Genomic DNA, 25,780 nt, shown 5'->3' with positions numbered 1-25,780 from the left:
ATATATTTTATTGATATTGATATGGATTGCTTAAACATATTGAGCAGCTTTTATGGACCCTGTGCTAAGTGCTTTACATACTGTATCTTACGTAACCTACATACCAACCCTCTGAGATAGCTTTTATTATTATCCCCATTTTAATAGGTGAGCAACTAAGACTTGTAGGAACAATGCTGCCTGAAGTCACTCCACTAATAAACACAAAGTGAAGACCAGAACTGAAACTTCTGTAACTCTTCTGCCCATAGGCTCAGCTTTTGGGAGACGGCGACCAGGAGCAAGGCGGAAGGTACTGGGGTCCTAGGTAAGTAAAATCTACAGAGATGTCATGTCTAAGACTCAAGATCAAAACCCATTGTTCAGCTGGGAGAGGGAAGGCCAGGGCCAGGCCAATGTGAATTGAGGCACAGTTCTAAAACATTTTGGTTAAAAGGACTTAACCCCTGAGGAATCAATACTGAGCGTGTCAGAGTGGTCAGTAGGCCCTCGAATGCATGGAGAGGAGGGAGAGAGAGACCAAGAGCAGGCAGGGTCTGACACACTCAGCCTACCTTCTCAGGATCCCCAGGTTGTAGAAGCAACAGGCCAATGCTGTCCTGATATTATCTCCACAAGAACCTAATAGGCTGAGTGTTAACTCAGTGAATGAAATAAACGGTTGTCATAATTGTAGATGACGGCCATTTGAGGTCATGACTATATCTCTCTCAACTTTATGGCAGGTATAAAATGTACTTTACATGAAAAGAATGAAAGGAAGGCTTTTTGTATAGGTGTGAGCCCCTTCTTATATGTGAAGATTTTCAGGACAAGAGAGAGGTTTTTCAAGGCCCCAGTAAAGCAGACCATCTTCATAAACTGCTCTGGAGGATGTTGCACTGGAAAACCATAGGTGTTTAAGCTGGTTTCCTCTTTATCTTTACTGACCTGAGTACATCAAAAACTTGCCTTGCTATCTCTAATACTGCATTAGAGGCATTCCAGTAGCCAAAGGATTAAATGCCTTTTATGTCACAATCTCTTCTCTTATCTCTAAACTTTTCTTTAGAAAGCTATAGTTGGCTTTGCGCAGTAACAATCCCATCAGGCTGAAGTTTTCACTCATTACATAATGTGAAATTACTAAGATCATTTAGACTAATGCATTTAATCCACTAATCCAAGTGATACTCCTCTGAGCATGTTCAGGGTTTGAGAAGATATTTGTTCATTGCAAGGGATTACTCCTTATGTCCTGTGCTTGCTTGCAGACTGTACTTCAGAGATGCCGCGGCAGGTGGGGTTTGTGGCGTAAGCCTACCTGAATGCTAGGAATACCTGATGGGAGCTCCAGAGTCAAAAGTGCTTATCTGTGGGTGGCGCTGACACCAGCCAGCTTTACCACTAAATCCTGGAAAGCACTAGAGGAGAAAGAAAGAGTCCCAGCCTGAGTCAAGAGGCACACGTGCCATTCCTAGCCTACTGACTCAGTATTTGACTGGGGACAAGTGGCTGAACTGTACTCAGATTCCTCAATGCCGAAGTAGGATGAAAATCGCAATTAAAATATTTTAGTGCCTTAGGCATCCCATCTAATAAGTTAGTCTCTTTCCAACCTAGAGAAGTGAAGTGACTTGTCCAACGTCAAAAGTTCCTTATCTCCTAGGCAGGGAGAGGTTCTCAGGATTCCTGTCTTGTAGCTCGGTGCTGTTTACTGTATTGTCACCTTGCACTGCTGCCAGCCCCGGTGAGAGGAAAAGTTTTGAAACAGTTTAATTTCGCTTTTGTTGAGTATTCAACTCAGAATTTTATGAAGTTATAGACCAATGTTTCTTTTTAAGGCAAATGTTAAAAATATATAAATAAGTTGCTCAGGCTTGCAAGTAAGCTTTGTAAACTTGAATTTTATCCTTGTTTAGAAGCTGACTCAGGCTGGATTTTATTCAAACTCCTGTTCTAGCTCAAAAGAAAAATGGCTCCCAAGTGTTTGCCTCTCAACATTTGTGCTTCACACAGGCCATAGAGTCCGAGGATTTCAAAGATCCCTTCAGCTCTGAAGCAGAGAACAGCGCCCCACATATACAAATGCTCACATTAAGTTCTCAAAGGCCATTAGTCCACTTGTTTGTGAATCTCTTTGTAAGCTCAAGTTGTCTAAGATAGGTGGAAGCACGTAGCCATCAATGTATTTCCACCAAATAGGAGTCTGAATCCATCTTTAATATCTTCAAAACCAAATACACTTTTCTCTACTTTGCTGATGTAGGATCTAGCAGGCACCATTTTCCAAGAGTCTAGTGTTGCCTGCACTCACAATCTGTTGGGGAAGTTTACTGCTGCTCTTGTAATCTCCACAAACTGGCAGGCAACTCCTTGGCCACTTTGGTGTCTACACTGGCTGCCTTGACAGTTGCCTTGATGTTGTGTAGAATCCAACTGACAGCACTCTCAACAAGCTTAGTCTTTTAGTCCTTGAACCAATGCCCAGCCATCTCCTGAATCACGATTAGGCTCATAGGCACTTACCATTGATATAGGTGCTTTGACCACATGCTTCAAGTTCTCCATTTTTCCTCTCTGGTGAATATGACTGGTTGCATCTACTTTCCACTTCTTTCTCCATAACAGAATCCTAAATGTCCCCAGGTATTCACCCCTATGCCATTCAGCCAAGTGTCTTCCAGGAAGCTAACACCTTTTGTCACCCCTGCCAGCCAGTTTCAAGAATGGGACTGATTAATATATTCAAACTCTCCAATTGCTGTGACAGATTCAGAAATAGAAGTGTGCATAAATCATAAAAGAGATATGAACAAGCAAAGCAACTACATTTTGGGCCAAAGCGTTGCTCAAAAATCAAGAATTATACACCTGCATAACTCCAAACAGCATCCAGGTTGATCAGTATTAATATCATATTTCTCTGGGGAGGTTTTTGTTTCTGACTTGAAAGGTCCTAAGGAGAGGCCTCCAGATATTATTCTTAGCTTGTCAGTGAGCTTTTACAAGGAATTCAAAGGATTTGTACCGTTTGATAACTCACTTTGCTTAAGTAGGTTTATATCTCTTATCTGCGTAGTGAAGAGGATGAAAAGCTGAACTATTTCATCATATATACTGTAGATGAGCAGGAAGGATGGCACTATAGAGTCTGATATACCTCAAAGAGTAAGGATTCCTATACCTTAAAATTGCTGGAACATTCCCAGGATACTGGGCCCATCAGATTGCAACTATGTAAAAATAAATTTTTCATCATTGAAAATTTTAAAAAAATAAAGAGAGAGAGAGAGGACTATCCCCATAGAAAGAGGCCATTCCAAGTAGGAATGGTGATATGGTTTAGCAAAATTATCAGATAAGAGCAATGATATTTTTGTTATTTGTTTTATTTTGTTGCATGTTGGGCGAAATGACATTTAAAAGTTAAACATATAAAATAAAATGTCATTTAATAGTATTAATTCATTTCGCCCCCCCCCCCCCCCCCCCCCCCCAGTATTCCCCTTTTCCCTTTGGTCCTCCACCCTTTCAGGTAGTTGGGTTTATCTGTAGAACTTTTTACCTCAGGGAAGGAATGTGACAACAAAAGGCAGAGTGTTATTTCTGCTTCTTTCTGGCTTGAGTTTAAAACCCTTAGGCTCTCAGTGGATGGAAAGGACTCATGGTGTGGATAAAATATTTTGAAGTAGACATGATGAGTCAGAGCAAATATTCCTCATCTCTTACTTTTCACCCCACCCTGGGCCTCAGACTAAGAACAAACAAAATCCTCAGGTTGAAACAGGAAATGAGCATCAGAGATAACCAATGAGAGAAAGTTGGGTGGTTTTAAAACGTGGTTCCAAAATCCCTTTGAGAGGTAGGGGCTGTGTCTCCTTGCCTTGAATCTGTATGGGCTTTTGATTTCTTCAACCAACAGAGGATAGCAGAGGTGACTTGTGTATCTTCCTAAGGCTGGACTGTAAAAGGTAATGTAGCTTCCATCTTATTTTCTATAACACTGGCTCTTGGTGCCAGGAACTGCCATGTAAGAATTCTGACTACCTTGAGGTCGCCATGCTCTGAGGAAGCCAAGCCACACAGAGAAGTCATAGGAGGAGCTCTAGTCAGCAGTCCTAGTCTTCAAGCCATCCCTATCCAGGCCCAGACATGTGAGTGAACAAGTCTTCAGATGATTTCAGCCCACAGCCTTTGAGTCTCCCCTGCTGAGGACCAGACATCATGGAGCAAAGCCAGCATACCTGCTGTGCCCTGTGTAAATTCTTAACCCACCAAATTCTGTGAGATAATAAAAGGTCGTTTAAGCTGTTAAATTTTAAGCTACTTTATTATGAAGCAGTAGTAATTGGAACAGAGTACTTCTGGAATTGTCTGTGAGAAATTCCTCATAGAGGATAAACATCTCAGATTTGTCTGTAGAGTCTGGGAGCGAAGGAGATGTGTGTCCATCTCAAGGATAGAGGCTCAGGAAGATAAAAGTCCCAGTGAAGAAACACTGCAGTGTGTCCAGGCACAAAGGGCCAGAGACAGGCTCACAGACTTGCCCTGTTCTCTGTGGCACAGGTTCCCTACAGTGACCCCTATGTATCCCCAAATAGCATGGGGGTGAGAGAGAACTGCTAGACCTTTCAGGGCCTGTGGGTTTGTCCAACCAAGAGGGTACATTTGGGTACTTTTGGACTAGGTCAGCCCTCCAAAGCCTGTACACAACTCTGAAGTAAAGAGGTCACCCTAAAATTGCTGATCAACCTTTTGTCACTCCTGTAGAATAGGGGTGCAAGACAAAAATTATGTTGAATTATAGTAAAATTAAGAAAATAACCTTTCTTGCACACTCAAGGGTGTACACTGGGATTTATTCTCACTCTTTGTACCAGCAGGTATCAACTTATTGTTCCACCAAAAGTCTAATTCGAGTTAATCTTTCAGTGTCACCAATTGTTTGATCACCAATATTATGAGCTCCCTGATAAAGTATAGTCAATGATCCAACACTGTCAGCTTAAATTCCTAACTCCTTGGTATAAACTTTTATCGATCGCCACCTGGCTCTCCTCACGTGTGCAGCCCATCTCATAACACACTCTACTAAAAACCCAAAGACCATTAAACTCTTTGCCACTCCCACATAGGCCATACTCTTTCTGACTTCCATGCTTCTTCCTGTGCTATGTCCCCTTTCTAGAATGTCCTTCCTCCTTTTCCACAACTGTATCATTTTCTCCTTCGGCTCCTAACAAAATCCTACTCGTCTATCAAGACCCAGCACCAAAATTCCCTTATCTGTGAAAGTTTTGCCATCATGCCCAGGCCAAGCAGAGTTAGCTATTCCTTTTTTCAGTGCCCCACAGCACTGTTTTCATGCTTCAGTTCTAAGACTTCTCATACAGTGTTGTAACTATTTATATGCCTCTCTTAGAATTCTGAGCCCCTTGAGAGCAAAGTATTCATTAGGTGTGGTATGGTGATCGTTAAGATACTAGCTCCCAGTGACTCAAGCCTCTCCACATCCATGATCTAGTGTAGTGTTGCTGCATTGACTCCAAGCTTGGCTGTATAATTTATTTGGGGCAATAGAACACTGGTAGATGTGATGCATACAAAGGCTTTAAAAATGCTTATGAAGTAGAACTGCCTTTCCTCTTGAAGAAGTCCAGGCTACCATACTGAAAACAAGATGGCAAACAGCCAGCACCAACTGCGAGACTTGTGAGAGAGGCCATTTGATACTGGCCAGCTTCCATCTGACTTGCCAACTGACTGTGAACCCATGAGTGAGCCTAGCCAAGTGCCTTAAGGAGAAGAGATGAGCCATACCAGCTGAGCCCTGTCCAAATTGCCAACACACGGGATGGTTTTTCTCCTAGGCCATCACGTTTAGGGATTGTTTGTTATACAGCAAAACTGATACAGTTTGCTTACTGCTCTAACAAGCAGAGTATCTTAGCGGCTTAACACAATCAAATATACCTCTTGTCTAAGTCACAGTCCACTGTAGGTTGATGGTGATGGGAAGAAGCTTGTTCTACACAGCCATTCAGGAGCCCAGGCTTCTCTCTTCTTGTGATTCCTCTCTCTTTTCTAGGCCCTTTGAGTCCTCTCCATTTATGTGGCAGATGGGAAAGAGAGAATGAGATATTTTTAAGGGGCAAGTCTGAAAGAGGCACATAACACTTCCACTATCATTCTGTTTGCCAGAATGTGGTAAAGAAAACTAGAAAATGCAGTCTAGCCATGTGCCCTGAAGAAAGAGGAGAACACAAATATTGGTAAGAATTAATGATCACTGCCACAGGCAAAAATGTTTTATTCCACTTTGTGTATCCCCCAGTGCCTAGCACAATACCTGGCTTATAACAAATACTTCATAAATACTTGTGGAATGAATGAATGAAATATTCAGTAATGCTGTGGTGCCTCATTTAAGATAAGATCTGAGAATTATGCATAAAGGAACATTTATCTCATCCAGGCTCATCTTCTCCTAAATCTTCAAAGCACTCATTTTATGATGGAGCACTCACCAATTTAAAAACCAAGGCAAGAAATGGATGTTGATGTTTTACTGGGGCTGGTTTTCTAACACGGAGGTGATGACATAGTAGCTTTTTCTCATCCTGAAATTTGTAAGAATATCAAATTTAAAAAAACAAATTGAAAGTATATTTAAAATTAAGTCTCTGATTCCCCGAGTCTTTACGTGTGTGTGCGTGTGTGTGAGTATAACACATTAGTATGCCATTCAACCAAGTTACCAGTAACTTAAGCACTTTTACATGAAATATGTTATAAGTAATATAGTTAGAAAATTTATACAACATAATTTTCATTCAGTGTATGATCCTATATAAGCACCCTGAATTGAAAAGCCAAAAAGACTTGGGTTCTAGTTTTCCCTGTGTTATTGCTCATTTACACTTCTCTGGCTTTAGTTCCTTTAGTTTCCTACCAGCTACAAAATTCTAGAATTCTTTAATTCTCGATCATAACGTATATGTTAGAGGCATCCTTCATTTTTCTCTATCTGTTAAATCAAATTAAAATAGATCAAGCTTCTTTAATCAAATTGCAAAGAATAGTCCTTGTTTTTTTTAAGATTGGCACCTGAGATAACAACTGCTGCTAATCTTGTTTTTTTTTCCCTTCTCCTTCTTCTCCCCAAAGCCCCCCAGTACATAGTTGCATATTCTAGTTGTGGGTCCCTCTGGTTGTGCTATGTGGGACGCCGCCTCAGCATGGCCTGATGAGTGGTGCCACGTCCACACCCAGGATCCCAACCAGTGAAACCCTGGGCCACTGAAGTGGAGCTTGTGAACTTAACCACTCAGTCATGCCGGCCCCAGAATAGTCCTTTTCTTTGTTTTGTTTTACCTGAGAAATGGGAATGTGAGTAAACAGACTGTAAGGTGTAATCTCTGAACACCAAGCATTCAGGTGCAGAAGATGAAATGGGATGCAGGCAGCATTTAACAGATCATTAGGGCAGTGACTCAGCCATGGGGTAGGACATGAGGCGACAACTGGTAGCCTTCTTTTGCTCCCTAATATCATCTTCAATGTTTGGCAATTATGATTCATTACTGTGTTTTAAAGTGTGATCTTTCCAAGCATTCTATTTTGAAAGACACACAAAAAGGTTTGAGTTAATCAAGCATTACCCCCTTGGCCTGACAGAGTATTTTTAGCTTCTCAAGTCCTCTAGAAGGAGCTTTAAAGAAAGGAATAACAAGCAGCAAGGTTTTCATGAGACAGAGTGGTGGGAGTCTGCCTTGCAAGTCAAGACCCTGAAGGGCCACCAGAGAGCAGGAGGAAGGTCCTGAGCACCAAAATGGTGGTGCCAGGACCCCGTGCTCCTGGCTATGCTATCCTCCAGAGAAATTAAACAGTAAAGACCACTGCAGCAAGTTGAAAGACCACACAGATCACAGGCAAGCTAACTGGGCAAGTGGAAGGTAGAATATAAAGACAACGCTTTTGGTTGGGAATAAGGCATTGTGGAATAGAGACCAGAAAAGAAACAAAGAGTGATACAAAGTATGAGTGGGAGGAGTTACACTTATTCACTGACACACTCGTCCGTTAGTGTGCACCCTAGACTTCTATCTTTAACATTTCCCATAAACTGTTTTAGGGGTATACTTTCTCAGTTTAATTTTAGACCGTACCTGTCACATTAACTTGTTTCTTCGGTGGAGGGAAAGCAACCCAGTTAATTCAGGAAGAGAATAATTTACAGCATGGATATGTGGTTTGTATAAAGTTTTTACCTTGGATGGGCTACTCTGATGTGGTTAGAGACAGTCATAATCCACTCCTAGAAACATTTGATGTTAGGAACTGTTTTGATGATATTCGTATCACTCCGAAATTAGAGTCCATCCCTCATTTCCTCACTAGTCAATTCCTTTTCAAAAGAACCCTACAGAACAGATTAACAGTACATTGTTCTTCCATAATTCTCTGGTTACTCGAACAGAGTCAGGGTAAATTTGAAGAGAAGAAATGCAAACCAGCTTGAGGCAGCACTGCCCAATTTGATCAAAACGAAATGCAACCATCGTCGGTTCGAGTTTGGTGGTCCAAAACACTGGAATGTTTCAAAGACATCTAAAATGCCATGCCAGTGTTGTTTTATTTGGTTTGGGGTTTGCTATCCCTTTATGTTAAACAGGAGTTTGGAAACATTGCACAAAAGACTCACTGTCTGTTTCCGAGGATGCCTACATACTAAGTAGCCAGTGTTGCTGATAAAGGAAGACATCAAACATGCGTGAACAAACTCTCCACTCACTACCTCATGAACTTAGAGGAAGGTGAGGATGAATCACATATGATCTTTATTTAGCTTCCTACCTCACAGCAGCAATTCTGTCTGAGGAACTAGATTCTGAGCCTTAGAACTGCACATAAAACAGAGGTACACCTGGATCCTCCTGCAGGGACCATGTAATACCTTGTTGAATCCTTTGTACATCAAGGTACCTCTCTTTGAAGCTAGACCAAGGGTTGAATTTAACACCATCCAGATCTTCTTAAGGAGGACACAGGGACTATACACTGTCTTTGAACCCTGGAGAAACATTATACTATAATCCAGGTTTGGAGGAGGCAAGTTAAGTTCAGAATCCAGAGCGGCAAATTATACCTTTGTAATTCGCCGAAACATATTCTTCTAATATACTATTTTAAAATGTTTTATTTTGTTTGTTTAGCCCAGATAGCAAAATACAGTCTTGTCAGTCAAGACAGACTTCAAACTGCCTGCGCCCGTTAGAAACGTTTCATTAATAACATGTGTTTACCATTGAGAGAAGTAGACTTCGTGTGCTAAGATTTTGTTTGTCAGTCATTCATTGGAACCCCACTGTTAATAGCATACAATGGTTTGTGGTTATGCCACAATTTAACCCAGGTTTAAAAATACAAACTAGAGCCCTGGTGGTCTAGAAGGAACAGGGAGCGAGTGAAGATATTGGCTCAACCTGCTTTGTGGGCTGGTGGCTTGGAATGCTTTACAAACTAATCAAATTTATTGACTATGATCCCGAGGAAAAAAAATATCACATGCTGGGGTGTGCATTCTGGTTTGACTGCAGTTTGGTGAGGTTCTGAATGTCTGAAGGGGGAAACAAGGCAACTATTTGGCATTCCTTTCCCCAAAGACAAATTAGAAACAGATATGACAGAATATGAGATTTTTTTCCCCAACAGTCTAATAAGAAAAAGAGATTTTCCTCTATAGTTTTAATTCTACTGTATATTGAGGATAAGTAACCAGAATTCATATTGCACTAGGCAGAATAGGCAGCAAAAATTCTATTAATTCAGTAGTTTGAGCAGCGAGTGTTTTTTTAATGCACCCCATGAAAAAGAATCGATTTTGCATGTAGTATCAGTTCATCTTGGTAGGGCTGGCTGAAGGGTGATTGGGATTAAATACTGCTAGCTATAGAGGCACTACTGTAGATATATAATCCAAGGGAAAAATTTACATTTTGTACAGATCTATGTGTAAAATATTCACTTAAAATACAACAAAACGTAGCTTTCTACAGTAATCGGTAGAAAATGCCTCTGTGTTTAATAAGTCACCTCAGTTATGCAGAAGTGTCCTGAACCACAATAAATAGTTGCTGTATGATGTGTTTATGCAATCTCATAGTCATGGAAATAACACCATGATCCTAAACATTTGTGAAATCTTATATCACATGTACTTAAAACCAATTTTCCAGTTGCTTACAACGTATGCTTTTAAAAGTATTTGTGTTTCAAAATAAAACAAGATCACATTTAGAGAAAATTTAACCCATAAAAAAATTCTGTTAGCCTGTCCTTAAGCTATTTCTTTACACATTCCTGGAGGAGATATTTGGTACTTTAAATCTTTTTAATGGTTTGAGTTTGTTTTCCTTTCTTTTTATGACTTTTTTTTTTTTTAAGGAAAAGAACATATCTAGAGAGAGAAGCTTACTACTAAAAGATTCATCTTCCTAGTTTTGAGTACTCAGAAAATGAAGAATCACAGACAATATCTGTTAAATCACACTTCACGTTTTTCAAAAGTTAAAGCTGACACTCTGTCTACAAGGATAAATTGTGCATGTGCGACAATATGCTAGAACAGTGAAGGATATAAAGGTGAGTAAAACTGAATCTACCTCTGAGGAGCTGATGATTTAGCAAAGTATACAAGCACCTGGGGCTGGCCCGGTGGTGTAGGGGTTAAGTTTCCACGTTCCTCTTCGGTGGCCGGGGGTTTGCAGGTTCGGATCCTGGGTGCAGACCTATGCACCGCTTATCAAGTCACGCTGTGGCAGCTGTCCCACATATAAAGTAGAGGAAGATGTGCACGGATGGTAGCTCAGGACCAATCTTCTTCAGCAAAAAAGAGGAAGTTTGGTGGTGGATGTTGGCTCAGAGCTAATCTCCCCCCACCCCACCCCAAGAAAAGTACACAGACACCTAATGGTTCTTACACAAATTCTTCAATGTCTGAAAGAGTAGCATTTCTATCTCTTATTTTTACTCATATATGATTCTTAGAGGTATTTCCTACAATGCTTTTGTTTGTTTATTTGTTTTTACTAGGACTTTGTGTATAACAAAGTTTTTCTGTAATTAACTATGGTGGAAACACAAAAAGGAAATAAATAGTATTTAGGGTAAATGGCCCTTTCTCCAGACAATAGGGAGGCAGCACTGGCAGATGAGAAACCAGAGACTTGCTGAAGGTGAAAAATAGCTGAACCATCCTTGACATCCAGACTTAAGGAATAATTTCTGGAAACTGTGTCCTCCGCTTAAACTCTGACCGGATCATAATACAGTCAGCTTTAATCCTAACTTCTAGCTGGTCCACTATAAAACAGCATTTTGAGGTTGTAAAATATTTAATAATATGACAAGAATTTCTTTTGTCTTATGTGGAAAGTAATCATTTCACCAAAATCATTTAAGAGCCAAGATTTTTTTTCAAATATGCCTCATTTATAGAATTTCACATAGTAAATTCCATTTTCCAGAGACTAGGTCCATTCATTCACATTATTGCATAGAGAGCTGTAATCTGCTTTGTTTGTTTGTTTTCTCCAGCATGAATCTTACATTGGCTATAAACCAATTATAGACATTAAAATAATACTATAATATTATCTCACGTCCTAATTTTCTTTAACTAAAAATATCACTGATTATAGAATCTTACAACTCAGGTCCTGAGAAGACTCTAATAGGTAAATTTTGGACTTAAAATAATACCTTTAACTGCTATCCTCACTATGCTGTCAAAAACTGAAATTGATTTTCTGATTTATTATTTTCAGAAGACTGACAGTTTCCTGAAGAACTTGACAGTGAAAACTATACAGTGTCCTTACTTTTTTACTCATCTTTGCTGAGATTTTCACATTGTTTAAATCTTCAGATGGGAATCCTTTGATGATGGTATGATTCCAAAAATCTCCCCATTGTTCCCATGACCCCTGGGGCAACTATTGCTTTTCCAACATTACGACTGGAAAGAGCAAGTTGCAAAAAGATGTTAAGTGACTTCTGGGAGTCTGATGCACAGCCCAATAATGCTGTGACCTCTACCCCCTCTCCTATTCATGGAATCACATTGCTTCTTTTTAAAGCTTAGTATAGTATTGTTCTTGCTTTATAGTTTGGCTAATTAAAATTAAGAACTTCTGTTCATCAGAAGACAACATTAAGAGAGTAGAAGGCCAGCTCACAGAGTTGGAAAAGATAGTTAGAATATGTGTATCACTAAGAGCTGTTATCTAGAGCATATAAAGAACTCCTACAAATCAATGGGAAAAATGCAGACAACTCAATAGAGAAATGGGTTAAAAGACTTCAAAAGGTACTTCATAAAAGAGGATATCCAAATGGCCAATATACATGTGGAAATATATCAAGTTCACTAGTCACCAAGAAAATGCTAATTAAACCACAATGTAATGCCAATAAACACCCACCAGACTGGCTAAAATGATAAACAAACAAAAATAAAAACTTGGAAAAATTTTCAAGTATTGGCAAAGATATAAAGCAACTCAAATCTTTACACATTGCTGGTGGTAGTGTGAATTGGTATAACCACTTAGTAAAACTGTATCACTAATTCTTCTCTATGAATATATATATATACGGATTCAACAAAAATACATACTTGAATTTTCCAGAAGACTTAACTGGAATGTTCACGGCAGCACTACTTGTAATAGCCTCAAACCAAACTGGATACTATCCAGATGTCTATCAGTGGTAGAGTGTATAAATAAATCGTGGCATATTTACTCAATGGAATTTTATACAGCAGTGAGAATGAATGGTCTACAATATATGCAACAATACGGTAAATCTTGCAAAAAATACTCAGCAAAAGGAGTCAGACACAAAAGAGTACCTACTGTATGAATCCATTTGTATAAATTACAAAAAGAGGCAAAATGAAGCTGTGCTGTTGGAACTCAGGAGAGCGGTTAATCTTATGACTAGAAAGGATCATGGGAAGGTTTCCAGGGTGTGGGTTATGTTTGCTTGTTTTTGATCTGGGTGCTAGTTTCTCAGGTCTGTTCAGTTTGAGAAAAACTCATCAAGGTGTATAGTTGAGATAAATACACATTTTTGTGTATTTGATAGATACACAATACACATAAGATGACTACACATTAATACACATAAGTATTTTATATCTATAAGAAGTTTTGAAAATAGCTTGTTCCATTCAGTTCATATTGTTTAAGAAAACAGTTGGGATGTAGCTTCTGTATTATCAGAATAATAACTATGAAAGATGAGTTGATAGCTGACAAAATCACACATATGGACTTCCAGTTCATTGGTTCTTTAACCAGCTTCTTTCCTTCTTTCCTTCCTTCCTTCCTTATTCTTTTACTTAGTGAAAGAGCAATACTAAACAAATTTTGTCTAATTCTGGGAAACAACATTGTACCAACTCTCCCACCTAGATTAGTGTAATTAGTTAGTCATTCATATACTAGCTGCTGTTTCAAGCCAGGGAGGAAGTGGAGGTTAATCCTGTGATGAGGGAGATGACAAGAAGAAGCAGAGCCCGCCTGTCTCTACAGCTTGATAAGGAGACAAGGAGAATACCCTTGTCCCATACAAAGCCTTTAACATCTTAACAAAGGGACTCTTACCAAATTAATGCTTTTTCTCTCAATGGACCTACTTAAGCTTCACAAAGACGAGTAATAATTCCTTTCACTGAAAAGCAAGGCATGAGTATCAGAAAGTTAATATACTTCTTTTCAAGGTTTATAAGAGAAGTATCAGCTAAACGAATTGTGCAGAGCATCTCCTACACTATCATTATAACCTGGCAACCGGGTTCTGGGGGGTATCCATCCCAAACAGCTGAGTCCAGCGATCTCAATCACACTTCAGGGAAAGACATTCACATGTCCTTAATCCCCGGAAGCATGAGATATAATATCATGGAGACGAGAGTCGGTTTGGCCTGATTAGAGATTTCCTACTACCTGTAAAAGTCTTTATCCACAAATCCCTCTTGCTTGGTTCTTTCAAGCAGATAAGTAGGGACCTGTTTCTACATCAAAAAGGCAAAAGAACGGTATTGATTTCTTTAAAGAGATGACTCCTTTAATAGCGCTGTAAACCTGGAAATAGAACGTTGGAAAAATGAAAAGTGTCTTTGATATTTCTTCTAGTCCAAAAGGACTGCAAAACTATTTCAAGATTTCCACTAAATCTTCATCTCCTAAAATTTTACTTAGCTATTTATAAATATTGGTAACACACGTATTAAAGCAAACCCTACCTTTGCAGTGGCTTAAACTAATAGAAGTTTATTTTTCACTCATTTGAAATGTCAGTGTTCCACCTAAGGGTGGCCGGTGATTTTCCTCCACGTGGTGACTCGGACACCCAGACTCCCTCTATCTTTTGGATCCACCACCCCTAGGATCTCATCACCATTAGCTGCGTTCAGCTGGAGGAAAGGGAAAAAGTGTAGAAGGCGTATCTACTACTTAAAAAACCAGCTCTGAAACAGCTTCTCTTCATACTTCATCATTAAAAGCTAATTGGACCACACTTTGAGAATTACTGGTCTATGCACTTAAAAATCAATATGTCATTAGCAAATAAACAAAATTGTACTTGAACAGAATTCAACTTTCAGCTGCCACAGTGAGAAAAGGTGAAATTCCATAAATATTTCAGTTTATTTGTACTCTACCTGAGAGCTATCCAAATTGGTGTTAAGATGAAAATACTCCAGAGAAAGATATGTTAATAGCTGTGCTAAGAAAATAGGTTTGTTGGTTTAACCAAGAACAGAGTAAAGCAGATTACCTTGAGTTCATCTTTAATATACCAATGTGAGATGTAAATTTCTCAGAGATGTCGCATTTCCCAAACTTTTGACCACAGAAATCTTTGTTCTCCAGTATCTGGAAACTATTGCTCAATTTACAATAGAATAATAAATTGTTCTATCAGTTTTAAAACAACACTTAAGCCCTAATTTCTTACTTCCTAATTGGCTAAACAGTTGCTAAATCAAATTATATAATATTGAAAATAGTGAAAACATTGTTCCTACAGATTTCCACAGATCTCTGTATGTGTCAAATTTAACTTGAGTTATTCATACATATTTTTTTCATTACCAGTGGAGGCCTCCAGGGCAATCTTTCCTCTTCCTGTGGACTTCTTGACTTCTGGACATCTTGGGATGACTCATACGAATCCCTTCTTTTAGAGTGGCTCCCAATGGCCCTGGCTTTGCCACCAGACCGTCTCAGCAGCCGTAGTCCAGGGTGGTCTCCTGACCCAAGCTGGCTGATCTGTCCCAGGAATTTGGAATTGTGAGCTAAAAGAGACAAGAAAGCCTTTGGAGCTTCTTCATATCAATGGCATAGCTCTAGTGAAAAAGTCTTTGTGCCTCCGTTTCCCCATGTGTAAAATGGGCAGATAATAGTACCTACCACACACAGCTGATGTGAGGATTGAATGAGTTAATACGTGCAGAGTTCTTAGGGCAGTGCCTAACGCATAGTAAGAGCTTCATAAGTGTGATTATTTGTTAACGTTATTATTAATTCCTGGCTCAAGTCTCTAAAGATGAGGAGGCTCCTGACCTCCCTAAGCCTTGGAGGTTTGAAGTCTCCTTGGCTTTCATGAGATAACGCAGTGTCCTTCCAAAATATTCCTCTATGTCATGTGCTAGGCAGAACAATGGCCTCCCAATTATATCCATGTTCTAATCCCAATAACCTATGAATCTGTTACCTGACATAGTAAAAGAGACTTTGCACATGGGAATAAATTAAGGATTTTAACATCGGGAGATAGTTCTGGATTCTCTGGGTGGGCCCAATGAAATCACAAAAGTGTCTATAGGGGAAAGAGGGACACGGGAGGGTCAGAAAAGAAATGTAATGATGGGAGTAGAGTCAGAGAGAGATTTGAAGATGCTCCACTGCTGGCTTTGAAGATGGAGGAAGGGGCCACAAGCAAAGGAATGCAGGCACCTTTAGAATCTGGAAAAGATAAGGGAATGGAAAAAAAAACCCCAAACATCTAATTGTATGGCTGCCCTGAGATGCGAGGAGAGAGCTTTGGAACCTGTAGTTCTTGACAGAGCTGTCACCTCTGACCAAAAATGCCTCTTTGTGAAAGGGAAAATGTGGGGTTTTGGTGGTGCACATATGCTCATCTGTGCCACAAAGGTCTTCACCTGCACCAGTAATGAATTTTACCATGAGACAAGGTGATGAGTAACCTAAGATTGATAATTCAGTTAAATATGGAAGGGAAAGTGAATTAGGGAAAAATAAAAGTTGGAATCAGAGATTTGAGGCTGACCATGATTTTTCTCCTCTGCTTAGGAAATATTCACAGCAATACATTTATTCATTCATTAACCAAACAAGCATGTGTAGAACATCTCTTAAGTGCCAGACACTGATCAGGGCTCTATGGATGCAGCAGTGAACAAAACAAAGTTCCTGCCTCCGTGAAATGAACATTCTAACGTAAGAGCCAAAAAATAAGCACATACATCGATAAAAGTGCAGCACGTAGGGATAAGTGCTGCAAAGGAAATGAGGAAGGCTTAGGTGATTGCAAATGACAGAAGTCATATTTTCAACGGTGAAGTCAGGGAAGATCTGCCTGGAGAAGTGATAACTGAGCAGAAACCAGACTGAAGTGAAGGAGTGGCATACTAGGAAACCTGGGAGACAAACAAGGCCCTCGGGGAGAGCAAGCTTGACCTTTCCAAGAACAGCCGAGTAGCGATGCCGTGTTAGCAGGGCTGCATGGGCCCGTTTATGCAATTCATGCACGGTTGCCTGGGAAAGAAGTATTGGGCAGTGGAAGGAGAATAGATTTTGGAGTAAAAAGACATAGTTCAAAAATGGACTCTGGCACTTATAGATGGTATTATTTTTGGCAAATCATTAATATATTTGTCCTCTGATTTTTTCACTTGCAAAATGAGGATACTTATCTTACTGAATCGTTATGAGGTTTATATGAGATAATGCACATAAGTTACTACTACTACATGGTATATTGCAAACATTCATTTAATATTAATTACTCTTCCTGTACACGTGGTCCTGGGGGTGGTGAGTGGGTGATACTTTCTCTTCCTTCTTTCCATTCTTCCTCAAGCTGGGCAACTTTCATGACTTCCCATCAGGAACTCATGAAGCCCCTTCCTCATCTCAGAGAACTGACCTTACTTCACAATAATGAAGAAGAGGAGGAGGAGAGAATGATAAGTTCTTCTAAAAGGCGAAGGACATGGATATAGTTATCCACCCATCTGTGGACCCTTCCCTTATGAATCATGGCATGTTTGTACATTTAAGGATTTGGTTGGGAGAAACCAGAAGTTCACGGCTATGAACCACAGTTTGAAGGTCAAATTTCTAAGTAGGCTCCCTCCCCATCTTATTGTACTATGCTCCTTATTCATTTATTTCAGCTAAGCTCTGGGGGATGCTGTTATCCTTTAGAGAAGTGTTAGAGAAAGATGAGATCAGAGGTTTTTTTTTTCTTCTCAGACTTACCTTAATGGATTCTCCACCTGCCTTGTGACTTGACTATGGCCAAGAAGTTTCTGCATTCGTTGACACATTGATTTAATTTGGTTTAGTACAAATACATATCTGAAAGCCATACTGTGCTTGCATTGGAACAGATCTGTATTAGCCCACAAACTAGAGTCAGAATTACTTTATGTGCATTGTTATACATGCCATTTTGAGAATATAGTCCCTCCTTTTTTAGAATGTATCTATCCTCACAGTATATACATGTACTCCTAAATTTGTGTCTTTGATTTCGTCATTTGACCGTAACATCCTCAAGGCATTTCTCTCTCTCTGGTAAGTCCTGAGCTCCCTGCGGCAGAACTCAGTGCTTTCTATCTTCAAGGAAGCCCCTAGCCACTCTCAAGAGTACAATACAGCACAGGTTATTGAACATTTATCTATATACTTGCACATGTAGTCACCTACACGCTAGGGGCCTGGTTGTAAATCACCTTTTCACAGTGGCAGTAACTTTATCATGTGAGTAGCACTTTGAGGTATATATATGGAGTTCTTTCGACTAGATTGTATCATCACTCATTCATTTTACCTGCTTGGAGCCAAATCAGGTCTTCCTTTTTCCTTGGACATACCTTTCCTATCTTCAGGTCTCCCGTATCTCAGACACTGAGAAAAGTTTTAGTAATTTCATTTTTTAAGACATCATCATCAGTTGAAACACACTGAATTGCAATCTCAGGTCCTCAGTGAGATAAATAGAACATCCAAAAGTGTCATCATCATGGGGGTATTTGGATATGGAAAATTGGGAAGAGTACTAGAACATCTCTAGCCTCTGTAACAGCAAGAGCCCATTTTCATAAAAAAGAAATGAAGCTGTTTCCTAAAGAAAAGCTTATGTTCCCGTAGCCTGGAAATCTGTGCCCAGCTCCTTCCTGTCTCTAGCCCTGACAGCTCCCTTTGGGCTTTGCCCTTTCTCTCAGCATCTTGCTTCAAGTAAATCCATGCAAAGATGCTTTCAGGAACATCTGCACTCTCTCATGCGGGAAGACAAGCAGAGCGGATATCCTGCAGAAGGAAATGCCAGTAAACCTTAAAACACCAGGAAAGACCTTTGTCGGGGTATCTGCAGACAATTGTTGGGACTAAATAAGCCCACAGATATGCCCCTCTCCATGTGGCAAGCTATTGAAACTCTGTAAAGGCTGCAGAAAACTTCCATATTGCCTTTTACATCTCCAAATGCCAACCTCTGGTGTGTTGGGGCAGGACCTAGATTTTATGGTGCAAGTGAAAAATAAACGTTTGGATCAACTCTTCTTTCCAAAAACACCTTCAGATTCCTCATGAACCTTGGACAACAGTACAGTTGACTAAGAAAGTACAGTGCCTTGAGCTTATTAAGTATGTAATAAATATCTGCTAAAAATCAAAGGACTTTAGAATTGGAAGTTTCTTTAAAGATTGTCTAGCTTGGGCATACAGTACCTTTGATAGAGTGGGGAAACTAAAAAACAAGAATGTGTTAATGGTCGTCAACCTAGGAACCTAGTTATTACATTTGAATTTGCACAAAATAATCTAGGAAATATGTGGAGCTGTTGAAAAAGAAATCAAAGTATAATCTCTTGATCCTGAATTGAACTAAGTGTACTAAATTAGTAGGATACTTCAGTATATTTCTAGTAAATGACTTGAGTTTTACTGGAAAATCTTCCAGTCAATGTAAAAATAATTAATATTAAAAGCTCAATGTATTTTCTGAGTTTCTTAACAGTTATGAAGAATATAATGAACAAAATGCATGCTAATTATAAAAATTTTGTGAAATATCAAAGACTATAAAGAGGAAAATAAAAACTATAGTCCTGCCACAGAGATACACATAGTCAATATTCTAATATCTTCACATTGTCTTCTTTCTCTTCACTTTTTGAATAATTAAGGTCTCTTTATATTCTTTATTTTGCTCAGTTAATATTTACCATCAGCATTGTCCGACTGTGGTAGCCAGTCTCCAAGATGTCCCTCAATGATTCCTACCCCCAGTATGCACACCATTATGAAGTCCCCTCTCCCATGGTACCAGGACTGGTCTGTATGATCAATAGCATATGACAGAAGTGATGGAATGTCATGTCTGAGATGAGGTTATATGTGACTTTGGCTCCCTCCTCGAGCTGGCTGTTTCTTCTGCGCTCTCTTTCTCTAAGGGAAGCAAGCTGCCATGTTGTGAACAGCCTTATGACAGGGCCCACATGGTGAGACACTGAAGCCTCCAGCCAGTAGCCAGAAAGCCCACCAATACTCACATGTGAGCCTGGAAATGGCTTTTTCAGCACCAGTCAAGCCTTAAGAAGACTATAGACCTGGCCAACAGCCTGACTAAAGTCTTGTGAGGCACCCTGAGCCATAACCACCAGATGAGCCATTCCCAGTTTCCCAATTCAGAGAAATTAGGTGGTTTGGTGTGTTTTTTAAGCTATTATGTTTTGGTGTGACTTGTTGTGTAGCAAGAGAAACTAATGCATCTGCATTTTTACAGGTTCTTCAAGAAAACTATTTTTTATATCTTTTTTTTTTAAGGAAGATTAGCCCAAAGCTAGCATCTGCTGCCAATGCTCCTCCTTTTTGCTGAGGAAGACTGGCCCTGAGCTAACATCGTGCCCATCTTCTTCTACTTTATATGTAGGATGCCTGCCACAGCATGGCCTAACAAGCCGTGCATAGGTCCACACCTGGGATCCAAACCGGTGAACCCTGGGCCACGAAAGTGGAACATGTGAACTTAGCCAGCCCCTAAGAAAACTATTTTTAATGGTCGCCTGATATTCTGTCCTATAGACGTATCATGATTTGTTTTAATACCTTATTATTGGATTTTCAGGTTGATTTCAATTTTTTGTTCCCTTAATTATTGCAGTATACATCTTTCGTATACTGTTTATATTTGTGATTAGAGTGTTAGCACTCTTAGAAGAAAAATAATTAAATAAAAATATTAATATTGTCAAGGCTTTCGATATTTACTATTTTCCAAATTTGTTATATTAATAAGTTCCTGTTAATTTAAATTTTGTTGATTCACAAACGTCAGATCTATGACATTAATGAATTGTATCTGTTTACAGCACTAAATGTTTTTTGTGTATAAGGCTCTATATTTGCATTTTATTTAAAATGCTATTCTAGAAAATAATTAGATCTTAATATTCATTTGCTTATTGGTCGTATCTGATGATTCAACCATCCGACACAAACACGGTATCTTAACCACCATGCTTGTTCTCTTTCTGTTTTTTATCATCTCAGGGAATAGTTCCACCACCCACGCAGCCTACCAATCCAGAAACCTGCGAGTCTTCTTAGAATACTCTCTCTATCTCACCCCTCACATATACTCTGCTCCTTATCTTTACACCTCCCTGTCCTTTCCGGCCCCACTTCTACTGCTTTAGTGCAAAGTTTGTTCAGCTCTCTCCCAGACTGCCCTCCCTGTTTTTATTTTCAATTTTCTCTTTTCCATGGCTCTATTTTGCCATAATGGATTTGTTATTCTTGCAAGAACTATTGATAATTTAATTTTATTCAGCTATGATCACATACTATTATCTTGTACTTTTATGACTGCCCTGTAATGCTAATATTTAGTGTACAAAAAGCCTATAACTATTTTCATGAAAAGAAGAGAACACCTGGACAAATTATGCCTGTGACTGTGGCAAGGCATGGCCTTCAATAACCGTGTCAATGGACCATTTAAGAGAATTTTGGAATTGGAGATGCAAGTCTCAGCAGGGACAAAACAAAAACCTGCCCTGAGGGAGCATCATTCCTTCTTCTACCTCTCCCAGAATATTCATTCTGTTTAGGGTCTTGTTTTGCCTTTCTTTAGGAGCGCCCTCCACCCCCCACTCCAGGGAGATTTCACTATAGATTTGGCACAGGCCCTAAGACTGAAGGCAAATTCAAGCAGCACAAGAGTAAAGCATAGACAATGAGGAAAAGTAACATCTTGAAGATAATGCATCAATTTTCCCGTGTCTTTCAACAGTTGCCTACATTGCAGCATTTTAGCACTCAGAGGAAGAAAGATAGTAGTTGTTCCAAATAATAAAGTTAATTCTTTGTTAATTGTTAGAAAACTGTTCTTGGGGAAAAAATGGATGCTTTCTTAAATTTAGTTTTGGATTATCTTATAGAATTCCCACATCAATTCTGGGTCATCTCTTTTGTTGGCTAAAGTTACCAAAAAAGAACTAAATGCAGATCAAATATAAGTTTGAACGTATTTTTTAGATATTTATTGGAATATAGCATTTTAATGTACCTCCTCTAGCTGATGAGTGTTTGATAAAATAATATATATTTTAAAATGATGCCTTCTCTAGATCTAAAAACAAACAGCATGTTTTAAGTTTTATGGGCACAAAGAAATTTCCACGGTTTAAGAGATGCATCTTCTAGGTTGAGGCTATTTCTACTTAGTCTAATGTGACTATTATTTGAAGAGACATTCAAAGAATATATTAGAATAAGATTCCCGTTTTGTTTGGTTCCTGTTATCTAAGCAGTCATTTTTCACTCTCGGTTAAAATTAGCACAGAACATTCTTCAGGACAGCCCCTACATTCCTAACATATTTCCACAAAGGGCCCTTGGTTGGAGGCCCCTATTCTCATAATAGTATTTTTGTGAGTATTTTGTTAATAATATTATTCATAGTCATAGTTAATTATTCATTTGGTGCATTGCTTAAATCTTTGCATACATTTTCTCATTTAATTCTCATACCAGTGCTGCAATAGATTTATTATCATCTCCACTTTCTAGATGAAGAAACTGAAGCTTGTAGTTTGAACAAGTTGACCAAAGTCACAAAGTAAGGGGCAGTAACAGGCTGGCTTACCTCCAAAGCAAGTTCCCTCAATCTTGATGCTATTTCTTCTCTTGTGGCTCATTGCCTAGTAATTCCATATCAGATTGACTTTTGACCTTGATTCTTCTAAGATATCTTCTAAGACTTTGAACAAGTCACTGTACATTAGGAACCTGATTTATGAAGAAACATCCCCACAGAGTCTTAACTTGGATTTAACGAATTCCAATTGCTTCCTGCTCACAGGGGAGGCCTGTATATATTCTGTGCTCTAGTAACTTATACACTCAGTTTCTATTTTTAGTGCCCCCTTGGGGTACACAATAGTATTTCTCCAGGGGCACGAAATTCTCAGGGTCTAACCCTCAAGTGGCATCAGCTTTTACCAGGGTGGACTTATGACTGACAAATAGAAATGGCAAGCAATAGGATATATTGGAGTATATGAGGAAGCCATTTGGTGTAAACCTAATTTGACCTGACTTTGTTTTTCCAAAAGGGGCTGACGTGGCCCTTGAGCATGCGTTGTATCTCTGCCTTAAGCATTTGTTATGTCCCGAAGACAAGAACAAAGGCCTCAAGATAAAGGTGCAACTTCCCCCCACATTGGCATTTCCTTAAAAATAAGCATCTTTCCCTAGGATAGGAACTGATTGCTGGGCTCACCTGTGACTACCCTGCTCAAGACAACAGACCTGCCACCCTGCTGTGTCCACCGAGACAGCAGCCCTACTACCTGCTGTGTCCCTCAATCGCTGTGCCGACAGTGCAGTCTCCTGAGTATTATAAAAGGGACATTTCAATCATATGTGAAACATCCTCTTTGAGGGTATATAACCACTCTGTACACCCCACTTCTTTGGTGCCCTTCCTTCCTTTGGGAAGCAAGGCCCAGGACCATTTTGGCTCAAAATAAACTCACTCAAATTTTCATTTATAGATTGGTTATGGATTATTTTTATTGACATGACTTAGTCTGCGTGATTTAATCTTTTCCTACACACACGTGGGAACTTCAGGAATAGCTTCCTACTCCTCAAAAGTGTATCTTCAACCCAAAACAATCAGCCTTTTCCAGACTTATGTAGTGATATTTGTCTAACTGCAGGCGTCAAATAAACGTGTCTTTCAAATAAACTGCATTTTAAACTGGTTTTCCATTCCTTTAAGTAATTAGGATCACAGCCCATTTTCAATCATCCACATAATAGAGGGTTTGGCTGCCCTTGTTTTCCTTCTTTCCTTTTTTTCTCTTGCCCTCCTCATCTCCACTCTGTATATTTTCTTACCTACCTTTGGACCATTTTGGTGTTCAGAAAAAAGATGGTAGTTATTCCATATAATAAAGTTATTTCTTGGTAATTATCATATAATTTTTCTTGGGAGGAAATGGATACTCTCTTAAATTTGGCTTTAGATTATCTGGTAGAGTTCCCATGTCAGTTCGAGGCTATCTATTTTGTGGCCTGAAGTTCCCAAAAAGAACTAAGTATATATCAAATACAGGTGAAAAATAACATTAATAATGACTTACATTTGGTTAGCACTTTGCTGTTTACAATACACTTTTGCAAATATTAAGTCATTTAATCCTACAACAATTTTCTGTGGAAGCAAACTAACTTGCCTTAGACATTTGCCGTGAGCTAGACATTATGTTCATGCTTTACACTGAGACTCTCCCTTCGTTGTCATAACAGTCCTTCAAGGCATATACCATCTCGACTTTACAGGTGATGAAATTAACTTTCAAAGAGGTTAAATATTTTGTCTAGTATCACACAGTTTTAGGATTCTGAGAGTTTTGAGATCCAAAATCCAGTGCCTGACCCTGTGCTGCTTCTGCCATCCCAGCCTGCTATGGTGGTTCTCAGTGCCATCCCACAGAATACGGTCAAAGCTGTGGAAGCCTTAGCATCGACCATAGATATCGTTCTATGGTAAGAATTTTCATCTAGGAGAATATGTAGACAGGCTTAGACATTTTCATCCACATCACCATTATATCTCTAAATTCTCTTCTTTAAAATTTCTTCCCTAACTTCTCAATTTTAGACAAGTAAATAAATTCTTTTCTGGCTTTCCTCCAAATGTCCATGGGAAGGGAAAGAACTGGTACAGGAATGAGACCTCTTGTCTCCAGATATGCCAAGGCCTTTTATTCCACTCCAAAATGTTTCTCCAGCCCATGGGTAACACAACTGTACCAAGTTCTTATGTGCATCACTGTTCAGATTACATGTCCAATAATTCATTGGATTTGTAGTTTGACAGGATCAGATTTACCCAAAGGAGAATTTCACCCTTCTAGATGACCTGAAAGGTAACTCACACGTTTTCCTACTTTCTGGAATAGGACAGAAATAGTAATATGAGCTGCCCCCAGGACATTCTGGTAATGCCCTGGTATAACACAAATTTGCTGTTTCCTTTAACAGAAGGCAGTTCCACTTCACAGATTTAGGCAAAGGAGGATGACTAGGTAAGTGAGGCATGACAGAAGAGATAAATGGATATTAGGTGGGCTTAATTTTAAAATCTTTCAAGAAAAAATTTTCTCTTGATACTCTCCATGACAAATTTTATAAATAACATATAACTGATTTTATTTTTGTGTCAAAGGATAACACACACATGCACACACACATATGCGTATATATGTGTGCGGTTGTGTACAAGTACTTCACTATTAAATGAAATTGCCTTTATGATAATAAGAAAAACAGTCCCATAAATCTGAAGCATAATGAGTGAAATAAAATTAATGAGTTTTTGAGCTATGCTTCTGAGTCACTTTATAAGTACAAATGCAAACCTGAGTTTCTAGTAGATTTTGGAATACATAGTCTGTGAATTTCATAAAAGAATCAGCTTTTAGATATAAGATCTCCAATATTAGAATTCCTATATTAATATTCCCTTTAAGTTAACAGCTATTCCATAGTGATAGTTTTTAGGACATCATTAACAACAATCTGTAGTTCTGCATTTAACTAAACTTTTCACACGAATCATACAACAGGTTCCTAACAACATGTTTTTAAATGTGTCTCCTAAGATACAGTGGAAAATGTGACTTTTATTTACAACTTCATAAATAACTCAATGATGTGAAGTGTTGTAAGTACAGCAATGTGCTACTTTAAACAAAGTAGTGAAAATATATAACTGACTGTGTCTAGTTGTTTTCACTTCTTTTAAGCTTTAGATTTCCTTTGCCCGTCCGTCTGATTTAACTTAAAAAAAAAAAAAACTTATGGAAAATGGGAACCTTGGATACTTCAAAGTTAACCAAGATCAAAGTCAAATAAAGTCCACTGAATAAGGAACAAGCCTGAATGCAAAATGAGTCACG

The sequence above is a fragment of the Equus quagga genome, chromosome 3 (assembly GCF_021613505.1).
Source record: "Equus quagga isolate Etosha38 chromosome 3, UCLA_HA_Equagga_1.0, whole genome shotgun sequence".
NCBI lineage: Eukaryota > Metazoa > Chordata > Mammalia > Perissodactyla > Equidae > Equus > Equus quagga.
Note: the sequence above shows the minus strand (reverse complement) of the source record.